The following is a 10,520-nucleotide window of genomic DNA, read 5'->3' as shown; positions in this document are numbered from 1 at the left end:
GCTGTGAATGGCGTTGCCTGCAGTCTGTGGCACACAGCCCCTCACTGAGCAGTGGAGTGGAAACCCTCTCCGGGCTGAACGAGAGCGGTTGTGTTGTTTTCTGCACCCCTGTTTTCTCTCCCCGCTGTTTATGTGAGAGACTCGATGTATACGTCTGTCTGGGGCATCACACCTATCAATCACTCTGGGCCCGACTCCGCCCTCAACATGACATCATCCCTCTGCTCAAATGCATTTAACACAAATAACAACGCACTCTGATCCCGCCAGCCCGGCCTCTGGGGAGACATCGCTTTTCCGTCCAAATAAGTGAGTAACGCCGCCTCCCAGGGGGCTCCCCTGCCCCAGTTACTCGCCTGGCCAGGAGGGGGCGTGTTAACAAGCTCCCCGTTAAAAAAACAGTGCATGTGCATGGGGCAGGACTGTAGGGGCTCTCTGCTGTTTGAAGTTCAAAGAATCTCTCAGCAGCCCTGATGCTATACCTTTGTTCTGTCTAGCAGTTTACTGTGGCTGCAACTGTTTGTTTACCCTTGGCACCGTCAGGAGCGAATTCAGTGACCGCGAGTGTTTACTCTGCGCACAGTCAGGAGTGAATACACTCCCGACTTCTGTCCACAGAGAGGGGAAAAGGGAGGGTCGAGAGAAACCACTGCTCCACACGCCCTTTCACTGGAGGTACCCAGGCAGCAAGGGGAGCTGCTGTAGTCAGAATGGCTCTGTCAGCACACAAAGGGCATCAGTAACAGCCTCCTTTGTGCTTTTGTGTTCACCACAAAAGGATCCATTTTAGGACCTTTTCAGGACAGTGCATATCAGTTTCTGTGTAGGACGCATGGCGATGGAGTAAATGTTTGTATTTTTTAGCTCTGTGTTTGCGTGAGAGATTGCGTAGGGCGAATTTCACCAAGCCCAATGCACCGAAATAACTCGGCCACAGAAAAGCTAATCCCCAAACAACACTCACAGGTAAAGCCAACCCTGCATGCAAAGCAATGAATGAGTCAATGAAGCTCTCAACTATGCTGGGTTGACAGTAAATCTATGGTTAACATTAGTCTGCTACTGACAAGGAATTTATTGCGAGGGTTTTTTATCACTGGGACAGAGTCCAATTCATCATGTATTTTCTGGGCCAGAGTCTATCAAGCGAGTCTCTTGTGATCCACTGGGAGAGTCCAGGGAGCCCCAGAAAGACAGAGGAGGGAACATTTGGGGACTGAAGAGCAAGATCAGTCATGTTTATGATGGAGGTTCGTTTCCCACAGTGAAAGCTCACAGCACTGCCACAGAACGAGAGCAGCCGGCCGTGTGGGCACTGAGACTCTCCGCTCAAATCAATACCTACGCATCAGCCAGAGACCGAGGCCAATTAACAGACCAACGCCGACAGACACCCACAAGCAGACCGCCGTTTATGAAGCTGTGGGAAATGCTTGGTTTTGTTTTGATCACGCGCTCATCAGTGGTTAAACCTACCGGCTGGGAGGGAGAGTGTCTGCTCCCTCCATGCTAAGTTGGAATAATAGTTGGAACTTGTAATTCTTCAGCCTCTCTGTAGCTGTGACACGATTGTTACACCATTCACAGACTGCAGATGAGCGCTATGTCCGCGCTAAGCTACGGCTCCCTTTCACCTCTGAACCTGAGAGAGAAATTTGTTTTAACGAACAAACACAATGATACACAATTTCACATGATAGTTAATGTTATATTAATGTAATTTATGTTGTTGTTTCTGACACATACATTTTTTCTTTCTAGTATTGTTACTTTATTGTTGTTGTGTTGTCACTATGCTTTGGCAATGTATATTCTGTAATACCAATAAAGCATTTGAATTTGAATTCAAGCAAGAGCTAGAGTGAGAGAGAGAGAGAGAGAGAGAGAGAGAGAGGGAGAGAGAGAGAGAGAGGTAGTGGTAGAGCAAGAGAGAGCAAGTGAGAGAGCAAGTGAGAGGATTGGCAGAAATAAGAGGGACTATAGTAATGTGGATGATTTTATAAGTATTAAAGTGACTGTAGGTGAGAGGTCATATTTGTAAGTCAGTTAGATGATATCCCTCTCTTTTCTTCCCACGCCCACCAGCCATCCCCCCATTCTTTTTCTGTCTCTTGGACTCGCTTTCACTGTCAATGTGTTTTTGCCAGTACTGCTATGTGTGTCACCTATCTGCAATGGGGGGAGAATAAGGGGATTATGTAAGGCACAGATGAGAGGCTGTGCTTTTCAATCACATTGCATTTTCTATAACAATATTACTGCCATGCTACATCAAGTGCATTTGAACTGACATCAAAATATGGCAAAATATAAATATACTTTATGTTATAGACTCAAAGCTGTTAGGAGAAAAGGATATGCAATCAGTCAATGTACCTCATTTGATATTCAGATGCAATATGGATGGCAAAAATGTAAGTGATCGCTACTAGTGAAAACTACTAATTTTAAAGTAGGATAAGTTGCAGAACAAGAGAAATGTACATTGTCATGAATATGTTTTCACTGTGTTGTAAGTGTCATGGCAAAATACTGGCACCATGCTAAGTGACACAACATATTACAAATGGTAACCATTACGTTTATAAGAAAATTAACACATATTTTCCTAATAAAAAACTTTATTAATTGATGGCAGAAGTTCACATTCTGAACCAGGTGCAGTAAGCAGTCAGCCGACAGTCTGCACTTCAACCTCATTGTCATTGTATCCTTTCAAAAGTGCTAGAGTACAGAACCAAAATAACAAAAAATGTGTCACTGTCCAGTTAATTATTGTGCTCACTAGTGGGTCCAGAATGTCATAAATGCCTTTTGTGAGGAATACCTTTCTGTGCAATATCCACTATGTAATATGGCCAGCATGTAGTACGTTCTGTATGATGCTTGTAGCAGAGGCAAATCTATAAGGTACAGTTGACGATGACAGATTTTGTGGAGACTTGATAATTTCATACAAACGGGGAAAAACACAAAAGAAAAAAACATTTGAACAATAGGCTCCCCACTGGGTCTGTAACACTAATAACTCTCTGTCCCTCTCTCTCCCCCACTCAGCTGTACTTTCCCTCCCACGCGGCCTCTCTGTCTGATCTGTCACGCTGCCTACGAGGGTTTAGTCACAGGGATGGCATCGGCTGTGTGCCACCCTTACGGTCTCCGCGCTCACAGCTCGTGGTGTGCGCCGTTTCCGTATCTCCGGGCTCCGAGCTCCACAGCAGTGTCCCTGCGCACTCTAGCCTATTTTTAGGTCAACTGACCTTGCTGTTTAATTTCGCTTCCTCCCTATGTTGCCCGCTGAATAACTGAACCGTAGCTCGTTTGTTAATTTGATGTCATATATGCTGCTATGTTGTATAGCCTCGTGATGCGTGTTTCCATTTTTCAGGAGAAGATCTCAGGGTTCACTTTAGTATCATATCAGCATTAATAATTTTGATAATAGGCCCTATGTGAATGCAAATACAGCTGCTGTCATGTGCATGTGTTTTCGAGCTTGGCTGCAGACAGAACATGTGGTATATGTCGCTTCCTTTTATGCTGTGGACTGTACCAGAATTAGCACCACCATGTGCAACCCAAATGCTCACCACAGTTAGCTAACTGGTCAACACACCCAAACAAATGCTCATTATTCCCTGCCTATTAACTTCCACACTCAGCACAATAAGAGTAATTATTTCTCAAAAAAGGCTGTGATTATACTTAGACTACCAATGGCAGGATATACCATGGTTGAGAATGAAACAGAGCAGTTGCGAGTGCTTTTAGTCCCAGAATGATCTCAATGGCTCGAAGACAGAGCCAAAGAGCACCCATATTACTGCATTATTTATCTTCTGCAATCTCACTGTGAGGATACAGAAGTACAGCACACCAGTGTAGAGAAAATTTTTGAGATGGAATGTCAGTTTTTTTTATGCTTTAAACAGGCTTAAATTTAAACCCAAAGTTGCTTTATGAAGAAGAGTATCAAAACTCAAGACATTCAAATTAAAATCATGTGACCTCAAACATACAGTAGGTACAGTGTTTTACCTGTTCAATATCAGGTCATCTCACTGCAGTTGCATTCTGCTGGTACTTTTCTGGTTCCTCAGTGGGAGGCCAGAGACAAGAAAGCGCCCATGTAACCTTCATCTTCTACACATTCTCAGTGTATGTCATGACTGGCTTTATGAGCAGAGACTATCCACGGTTATATAAGGTTACATGGGCTCTTTCATCTCTCTGGCCTCCTGCTGAAGAAACAGAAAAGTCCCAGCAGAATGTACCTGCAGTCAGAGTACTGGGATCAAAAGTGACAAAAGACTGGAGAGAAGGGCATGTAAGGACAGAGCAGCAGTGCAGCTAATTGTGAACTCAAGTCACTTGACTTGGACTCCAGTACTAGAATTTACTCGTGAAAACATACAATTACAGACAATTGACATACTGTGGACTAGATGCTAGTTGAAGATTGTATTCGCACTGTAAAGGGTTAAGATCTGGAAAAAAAATGGCTGTGGGTAATCTGTTTGGCTTGAACTTGACATCGGGGAAACAAATTGAACGTGCAAAGCAAAATGCCGCTGTCTCAACCATTGTCACTGAGCAGGCCTTGAGAGTTTCTGTCTGGCAAGGTAGGCCTACTGTGCCTTACTGTGTACATCATGAGCAAATAACATGACTTACTCAAGCATTAAAGCCTTTAAGCAAGATGAAATGCCATATGAAGACTTAAAGTATACGTTTTGTCACATATCAAATTCAAATATTCTTGATGGAAAGCTTGGGTAACGTCAGAAGCTAAGCTCCATGTTTTTAACTTGGAAACTAATCAGGCTAACAGCCTGAATCCATCCACGCAAGATTGCTTTTGTTGGCTGGTTTATGCAGTTGAACTACCGCCAAGGCAACGAAAAAGCCAAACATTTTTTGAAAATGTTAGATGCAGTCAAAGTGTGGCTAATTCAGCATTTTATGAAGTTGAAAGACTATTAAGGTAAGGTTTTCGTATATTTCTGGCACCGCTTTCCTGACGGCTAAATGTTTTCACAGTTCACGTAGTCCATAGCACTGAAGCAGAATCAAAAGTAGAACGAGATATACAAGTATTCAAAATGGTTGCGTCATTAAGATAACCGAAGATGGCAAGTTCGAGTATTCACGTTGAGAATAGTTATTGAAGTTACATGCATACTGTAGCCTACTGCTATATTATATATAAATCTACTATATGTTGCCACATAACCGTTTTTAATTTAATTTGACAGCCTGTCAGGTTTTTTGGAGACATACTGGGTTTTCCATGCGTTAATCGGGGATTGATATACCCTAATATGTGCTTGCATGATTTTGAAAGCTCTGGTTTTGCGCTATGAAGAGTTGTGACCCAACCGTTTCTTTCCCAATGTTGAAATGAAACGTGTGTAGTCTACGTTCATACGAGGCATCGTAATTTAATCTCTCTTGTACATTCTTGTTAGAATAACCACACAAGTTTCTGCACACGAAGATAAAGTATCAGTATGTAAATCAAATTAGGTGGGTGGAAAACAAATACAAATACTCATAGGTGTAATTCCAGCTTGATTTTTTTTAGGTTGGGTGGGCATGTCACAGAATTTTTTTTTTTTTTAATAAATCCTTTGTTTTGAAGTAGTAGATGTTTTTATTACAAATTGAAATCAATGTTCAAAACATGATCAGTTGAGTTTATCTATGCACCGTTATTAAAGAAACAAAGGAGAAGACATAACTTGAATTGTACAATTTCTTGACAATGTTTATCAAACAATACTATTTTGACTTGAAGACATGACACCTCAAATTGGGGACTTCTGACTTTACCGGAGGACTGTACTTGGGACTTACCTGTGACTTCCCTATTACTTGAAACTTGAAATGCAAGACTTGAGTCTGCAATTAGAAAAACTGTGACTTGGCCCACATTAGTCCTACAGAGATCCACTTTGTGAATTAAGAATTCACAAATATCAAAGCTGAGCTATGAGCTCTGCTACTGGAACTTTCCCATCACTAATGGCAAGGACGGAGCTTTGTGCTCAGTCACTGCAAAGTGTAAAGGGTCTGCCATCTTGTTATTATTGAAAGATGATTTTGGACAGGGTCATCTCTCTCATTGCCATTACCTGTGCTTACAGGCATGTGTATTTGGTCTGACTAGTAATGCATATGCATGTGTGTTCCATCACTCATTCTTCCTCTCACACAAACTCTGCACATTCAGGGAATTACACTGCCAAAAATAACCCATAAAGCTTAATCCGTTTAAAGGCAAAATGTGTTAGTCACAGACCCTGTCTTTGAAATATTTGTTCTCTGCTATGTAGGTGCTGTATGTCAGACTGCAGAGAGAGGGGGAAGATCTGAGGGATGGGGGAGGGGATGAAAGGAAAGAGCCCAGTTACACACATATGTACTCACACACACACACACGCTCACACACACACTCACACACACACACACACACACACACACACACACACACACACGCTCACACACACACACGTATAGATATACACAAATAAATGTGAGCACACAAATGAACACTGGGTGTGTGTTGGATGCCAGGGGATGAGATCACCTGTGTGGGGTGGGGGTGTATTGGCCTAGAATCAAACTGCCCCCCCCCCCCCCCGTAGTTGCTGTTTATGATTTGAAACACTTTTTTGGCACTGTGTCTTACACTCAACCTGCAGGGGGGAGGGCAATTAGGTAAAGATCCACCTGCTGAAGTCAACAGCATTGTCTCTCACATCAACAAGGTGAATAACATGCACCTTTTGCGGGAAGGAACCGTGGTCCTATAGACATGTAAGATTTAGATGGGCTATCAAATTAGAAGAGTGGCCTGGACTGGGTTAGAGATGGTCATGATGCCAACAGTTAATCATACCCATTGAGAATCTAATCAGCTATACTTCTAGAGATTAAACTATGGATTATAAATCAAATAAATGCATCTGTTCACAATTGAAAAGGCTGTGGTGCCTGGACGGAGCGCGCTCTGTCAAACTGCCTTGACATCTGAAACCGCAGCTGGGCCCAACTTCCCACAATCCACCTCTTCGGTGTAATAGTGCACTGTGTCGGTGGAGATTTGATGAGGACCGGTTAATCCTTGAGCGGAGAGCGAGAGAGGGCTGTCGCTGTCTGGCAGCAGTAATGACATCAAGTAATGAATCCAGTTCCTGCTCAGCCCACCTGACTCTTCACCCTGCTTAGTCCACACATCCTAGCACTATTTCACCACCGTCAAAGGGGAAAGGTGTGATCTGATATGTGAAAACATAATACACATACTAATGAAAGGCCGCAGTGACCGTGTCATAGACGGGCACATACTGCAGCATCTTTATCCCTCTAAAACTATCAACTCCCTATAAACACTATTAGTCTAGAATTAGCATTGCATGCAGTGGCCAACAAAGAAAAGGCATTTTAACAATATAAGAGTGCTGCTAAACTGAGCAGAGCGCTAGGGGAGTTCCTCCAGGGCCGAAACATCCAGCGCTTCCCTGACCTACATTCAGAGTACCTGAGGTCTGGAGCTACCTCGTCATGCAGGCACACGTGAGGCACAGTCAGGGACCCTGCTCGTAGGAGCAGCATGGAGGGGTGGATTGAGGAGAGGTGCGATGGGCAACATCACATCCACCTGTGGAAATGGTCAAACCAAGCAGACTTTCCTTGGGCAGTGATGTCCAGCAGGCTTGTGACGCCTGCTGAAAAAATGTACCATACAGAGTGTCCGACTCTGTTGTGATAAGGAACGTACTAATTTTGCCTCTCGACTTAATGCTTTCATAGCATTCATTTACTGTATGTGCTGTTCTTGACTATGGTCCCTGTTTGTGGGAAAAAAACCTCACCAGGGTTCTAAAGGTCTAGAGAAGTCTGTACACAAGGCATGTAGTCATAATTTATTTAATGTGCATTTCACAGAAGTCTCAACACACTGCATTTAAAACAAAATGAAAGATAAAGAAATGAGCAACATTATAACAGTAACAACAACAAAAACAACTCTAATAATAAAGACTGTTGGACCGGTATATGAGGCCTGTCTTGGTGGGCTGGGGGGAGTGAGATTGGGTGTCTTGCTTTAAAAATATTTACAGAAGTTGCATTTCTAATTGATGCAGGAAGAGCGTGCCAGAAGTAGAGTGCAGGGTATTGGATTGCTCTGCCCCAGCTGATTTTATATTGAATCTGGGGATGATGAATAGCCTGTGTCTTGGGATTGCGGGGTGCATGCTGGGGTCTATGGTGTAATAAGATCAGAGAGGTAGGATGGTGCCAATCCAAGAAAGGCTATAGATGTTAACAGAAGTATTTTGAAATCAGCTCTAGTGGCAGCCAGTAAAGGGGAGACAGAATAGGAGTTACAGTGTAAGATAGTATTTTTTGCATTTTACTGCAGAATTTTGAACAATTAAACCAGAGAAAATGACATTAAAATAATAAAGATAAAATAAGATAAAAATGTGTACTCAAATTTAGCCATTAGCTGTTAAGATTGGTTAGACTTTAGCAATGGATGAATATTACAGCAAGATTTTTAACTGTTGATCTAGTAGGATATTTGACAGCCATCGATGATTGCTCAGGCATCACATTAGGGGCTATGGGAATGTGAGTGTTGTCAGCATAAAAAGGAAAGTTAATGCCATACTTAATAATTATTATTAAATATAAATTAATAATGGACCTCAAATTGATCCCTGGGGTACACCAAATTTTACTTTGGAATACTCAGGAAGGATATTATTAAAGATCACATGATGGGAGATCTCCAGTGGAATCCTTGGATTCCAAAAAATAATTTTGTGATCCACAGTTTGAAAAGCTGCACTCAGTTCCGTAAATACTGAGGATGAATCACCAGCCATTGAAAGGTCACTGGCCATATGAGAGCAGTTTCAGTGCTGTGAGATGAATCAAAAAGGTGGTTAGTGCATAATTAATTATAATGTTGATTTGCTACAGTCTTTGCAATATTTTGAATAGAAAAGGAAGGTATAAAATTGGACTGCTGGGGGAAGGCGAGAAATATAGATATTTTGGCAGGGTCAGTAAGCTCTGTCTTATGTTTGACTTCAGATATCATCATATTGGAAGGTGTAGATACCAAATTTAAAAATACCTGTAACTGAACAGCAACACCTTTAGATGTTGTAGTGTTTGTGTATCAGCCATGTATAAATAGAGAGTAATTGAGGGTGTAGGTACAGTATTTGTGGGTGTGGCTGTTGCCTGGTAACATGAACTAAAGTGTGGGGTACTGAGCCAGCATTACCCTTCTGTGAGCTTCCTGTAGGAAGAGCTATGATACTGATGAAACGATGGTCATGCATTAATCTCCAGCTCGCCCCAGGCTTGGAGTGTGTTCTGTTACACTGCTGAGTTTGCTGAAAAAAAATCATTCATTACATTATAGAATGAGGAGATTAAACAGTAAGGGTCTTCAGCAAATCCTTCATGCTGCATCCTACTAAAGCCATGTGCAGCCTCTCATTCCTACATCTCCACACTCTCTGTCTTCAACCTCTTTGCTGAACGTTCCTCCAGTCATTATAACCCTGACTGCACACACACACACACACACACACACACACACACACACACACACTGTGTTCACACACCTACAGTTCTACAAAGCAAAACACCACCCCAGGGAACTAATTATGGGTGTGTCTCAAGGGTGAAAATGGACAGTTCTTGCATCTTGCTCTCTTCATCTGCATCTTCAGTAAACTGATTTAAGTAGTAGAAGTGGCTTCATTTTAATGTGGTGTTGCTTTTCATCCAGGGGGTGTTTTATGAGTGTGTATTTGTGTGTGTGAGAGCAGGTGTTTGTGTGTGAATCTTGCAGTGGGTGTTGGAGGTGCATCTGTGGTTATGGGTTTTGATGGGCTTTGTGATTAATAGCAGTAATAACAGGCTGGCTAAGGGTGTTCTTCGCTGCCACGCAGGGGGAGAGTAGTACAGTGCAGATTAATATTTCATCCTGTGTGCATTAGCCTTCTATTAGTAGAATGTGGGTCTTCTCTCCTCCAGGCTGGACCATGTTTTTAAGTTCTTCTGCGATGGAACTGCCTGATTAGGAGTCCTCAGAGGGCCAGCTCTTCTCTTAATTAAACTCACCGCCTTGAATGCTCACCCCGTGATTTCCGTAAATAGCCAATCCCCCAAACGACATATGGTGCAAGCCCTACCCCTGTTGATAAGAGGCACAGATTAAACACTGGGGTCAGATCACCTGATTTCTGCTCCCTGGCCTCTGTCTTGGATATGCATAAAAACATGAAACATGTCAGATGATGAACATGCCACTTAATTAAATCACTATTTTAAAATGAGTCTTTTTGAATTTAAACTGGAGGGTTGAGTAGTAGTTGAGTAGAATGGCTTCAGGAGAAGAAATAACGTCCATATTTCAAAGCAATAGTCAGGAGTAGTGGGTAGTATGTGCAGGATCTAAAGATGTTTGTAGTTAGTGTCACATGTTATAG

The sequence above is a fragment of the Conger conger genome, chromosome 13 (genome assembly GCF_963514075.1).
Source record: "Conger conger chromosome 13, fConCon1.1, whole genome shotgun sequence".
NCBI lineage: Eukaryota > Metazoa > Chordata > Actinopteri > Anguilliformes > Congridae > Conger > Conger conger.
This window is presented reverse-complemented; position numbering follows the sequence as displayed.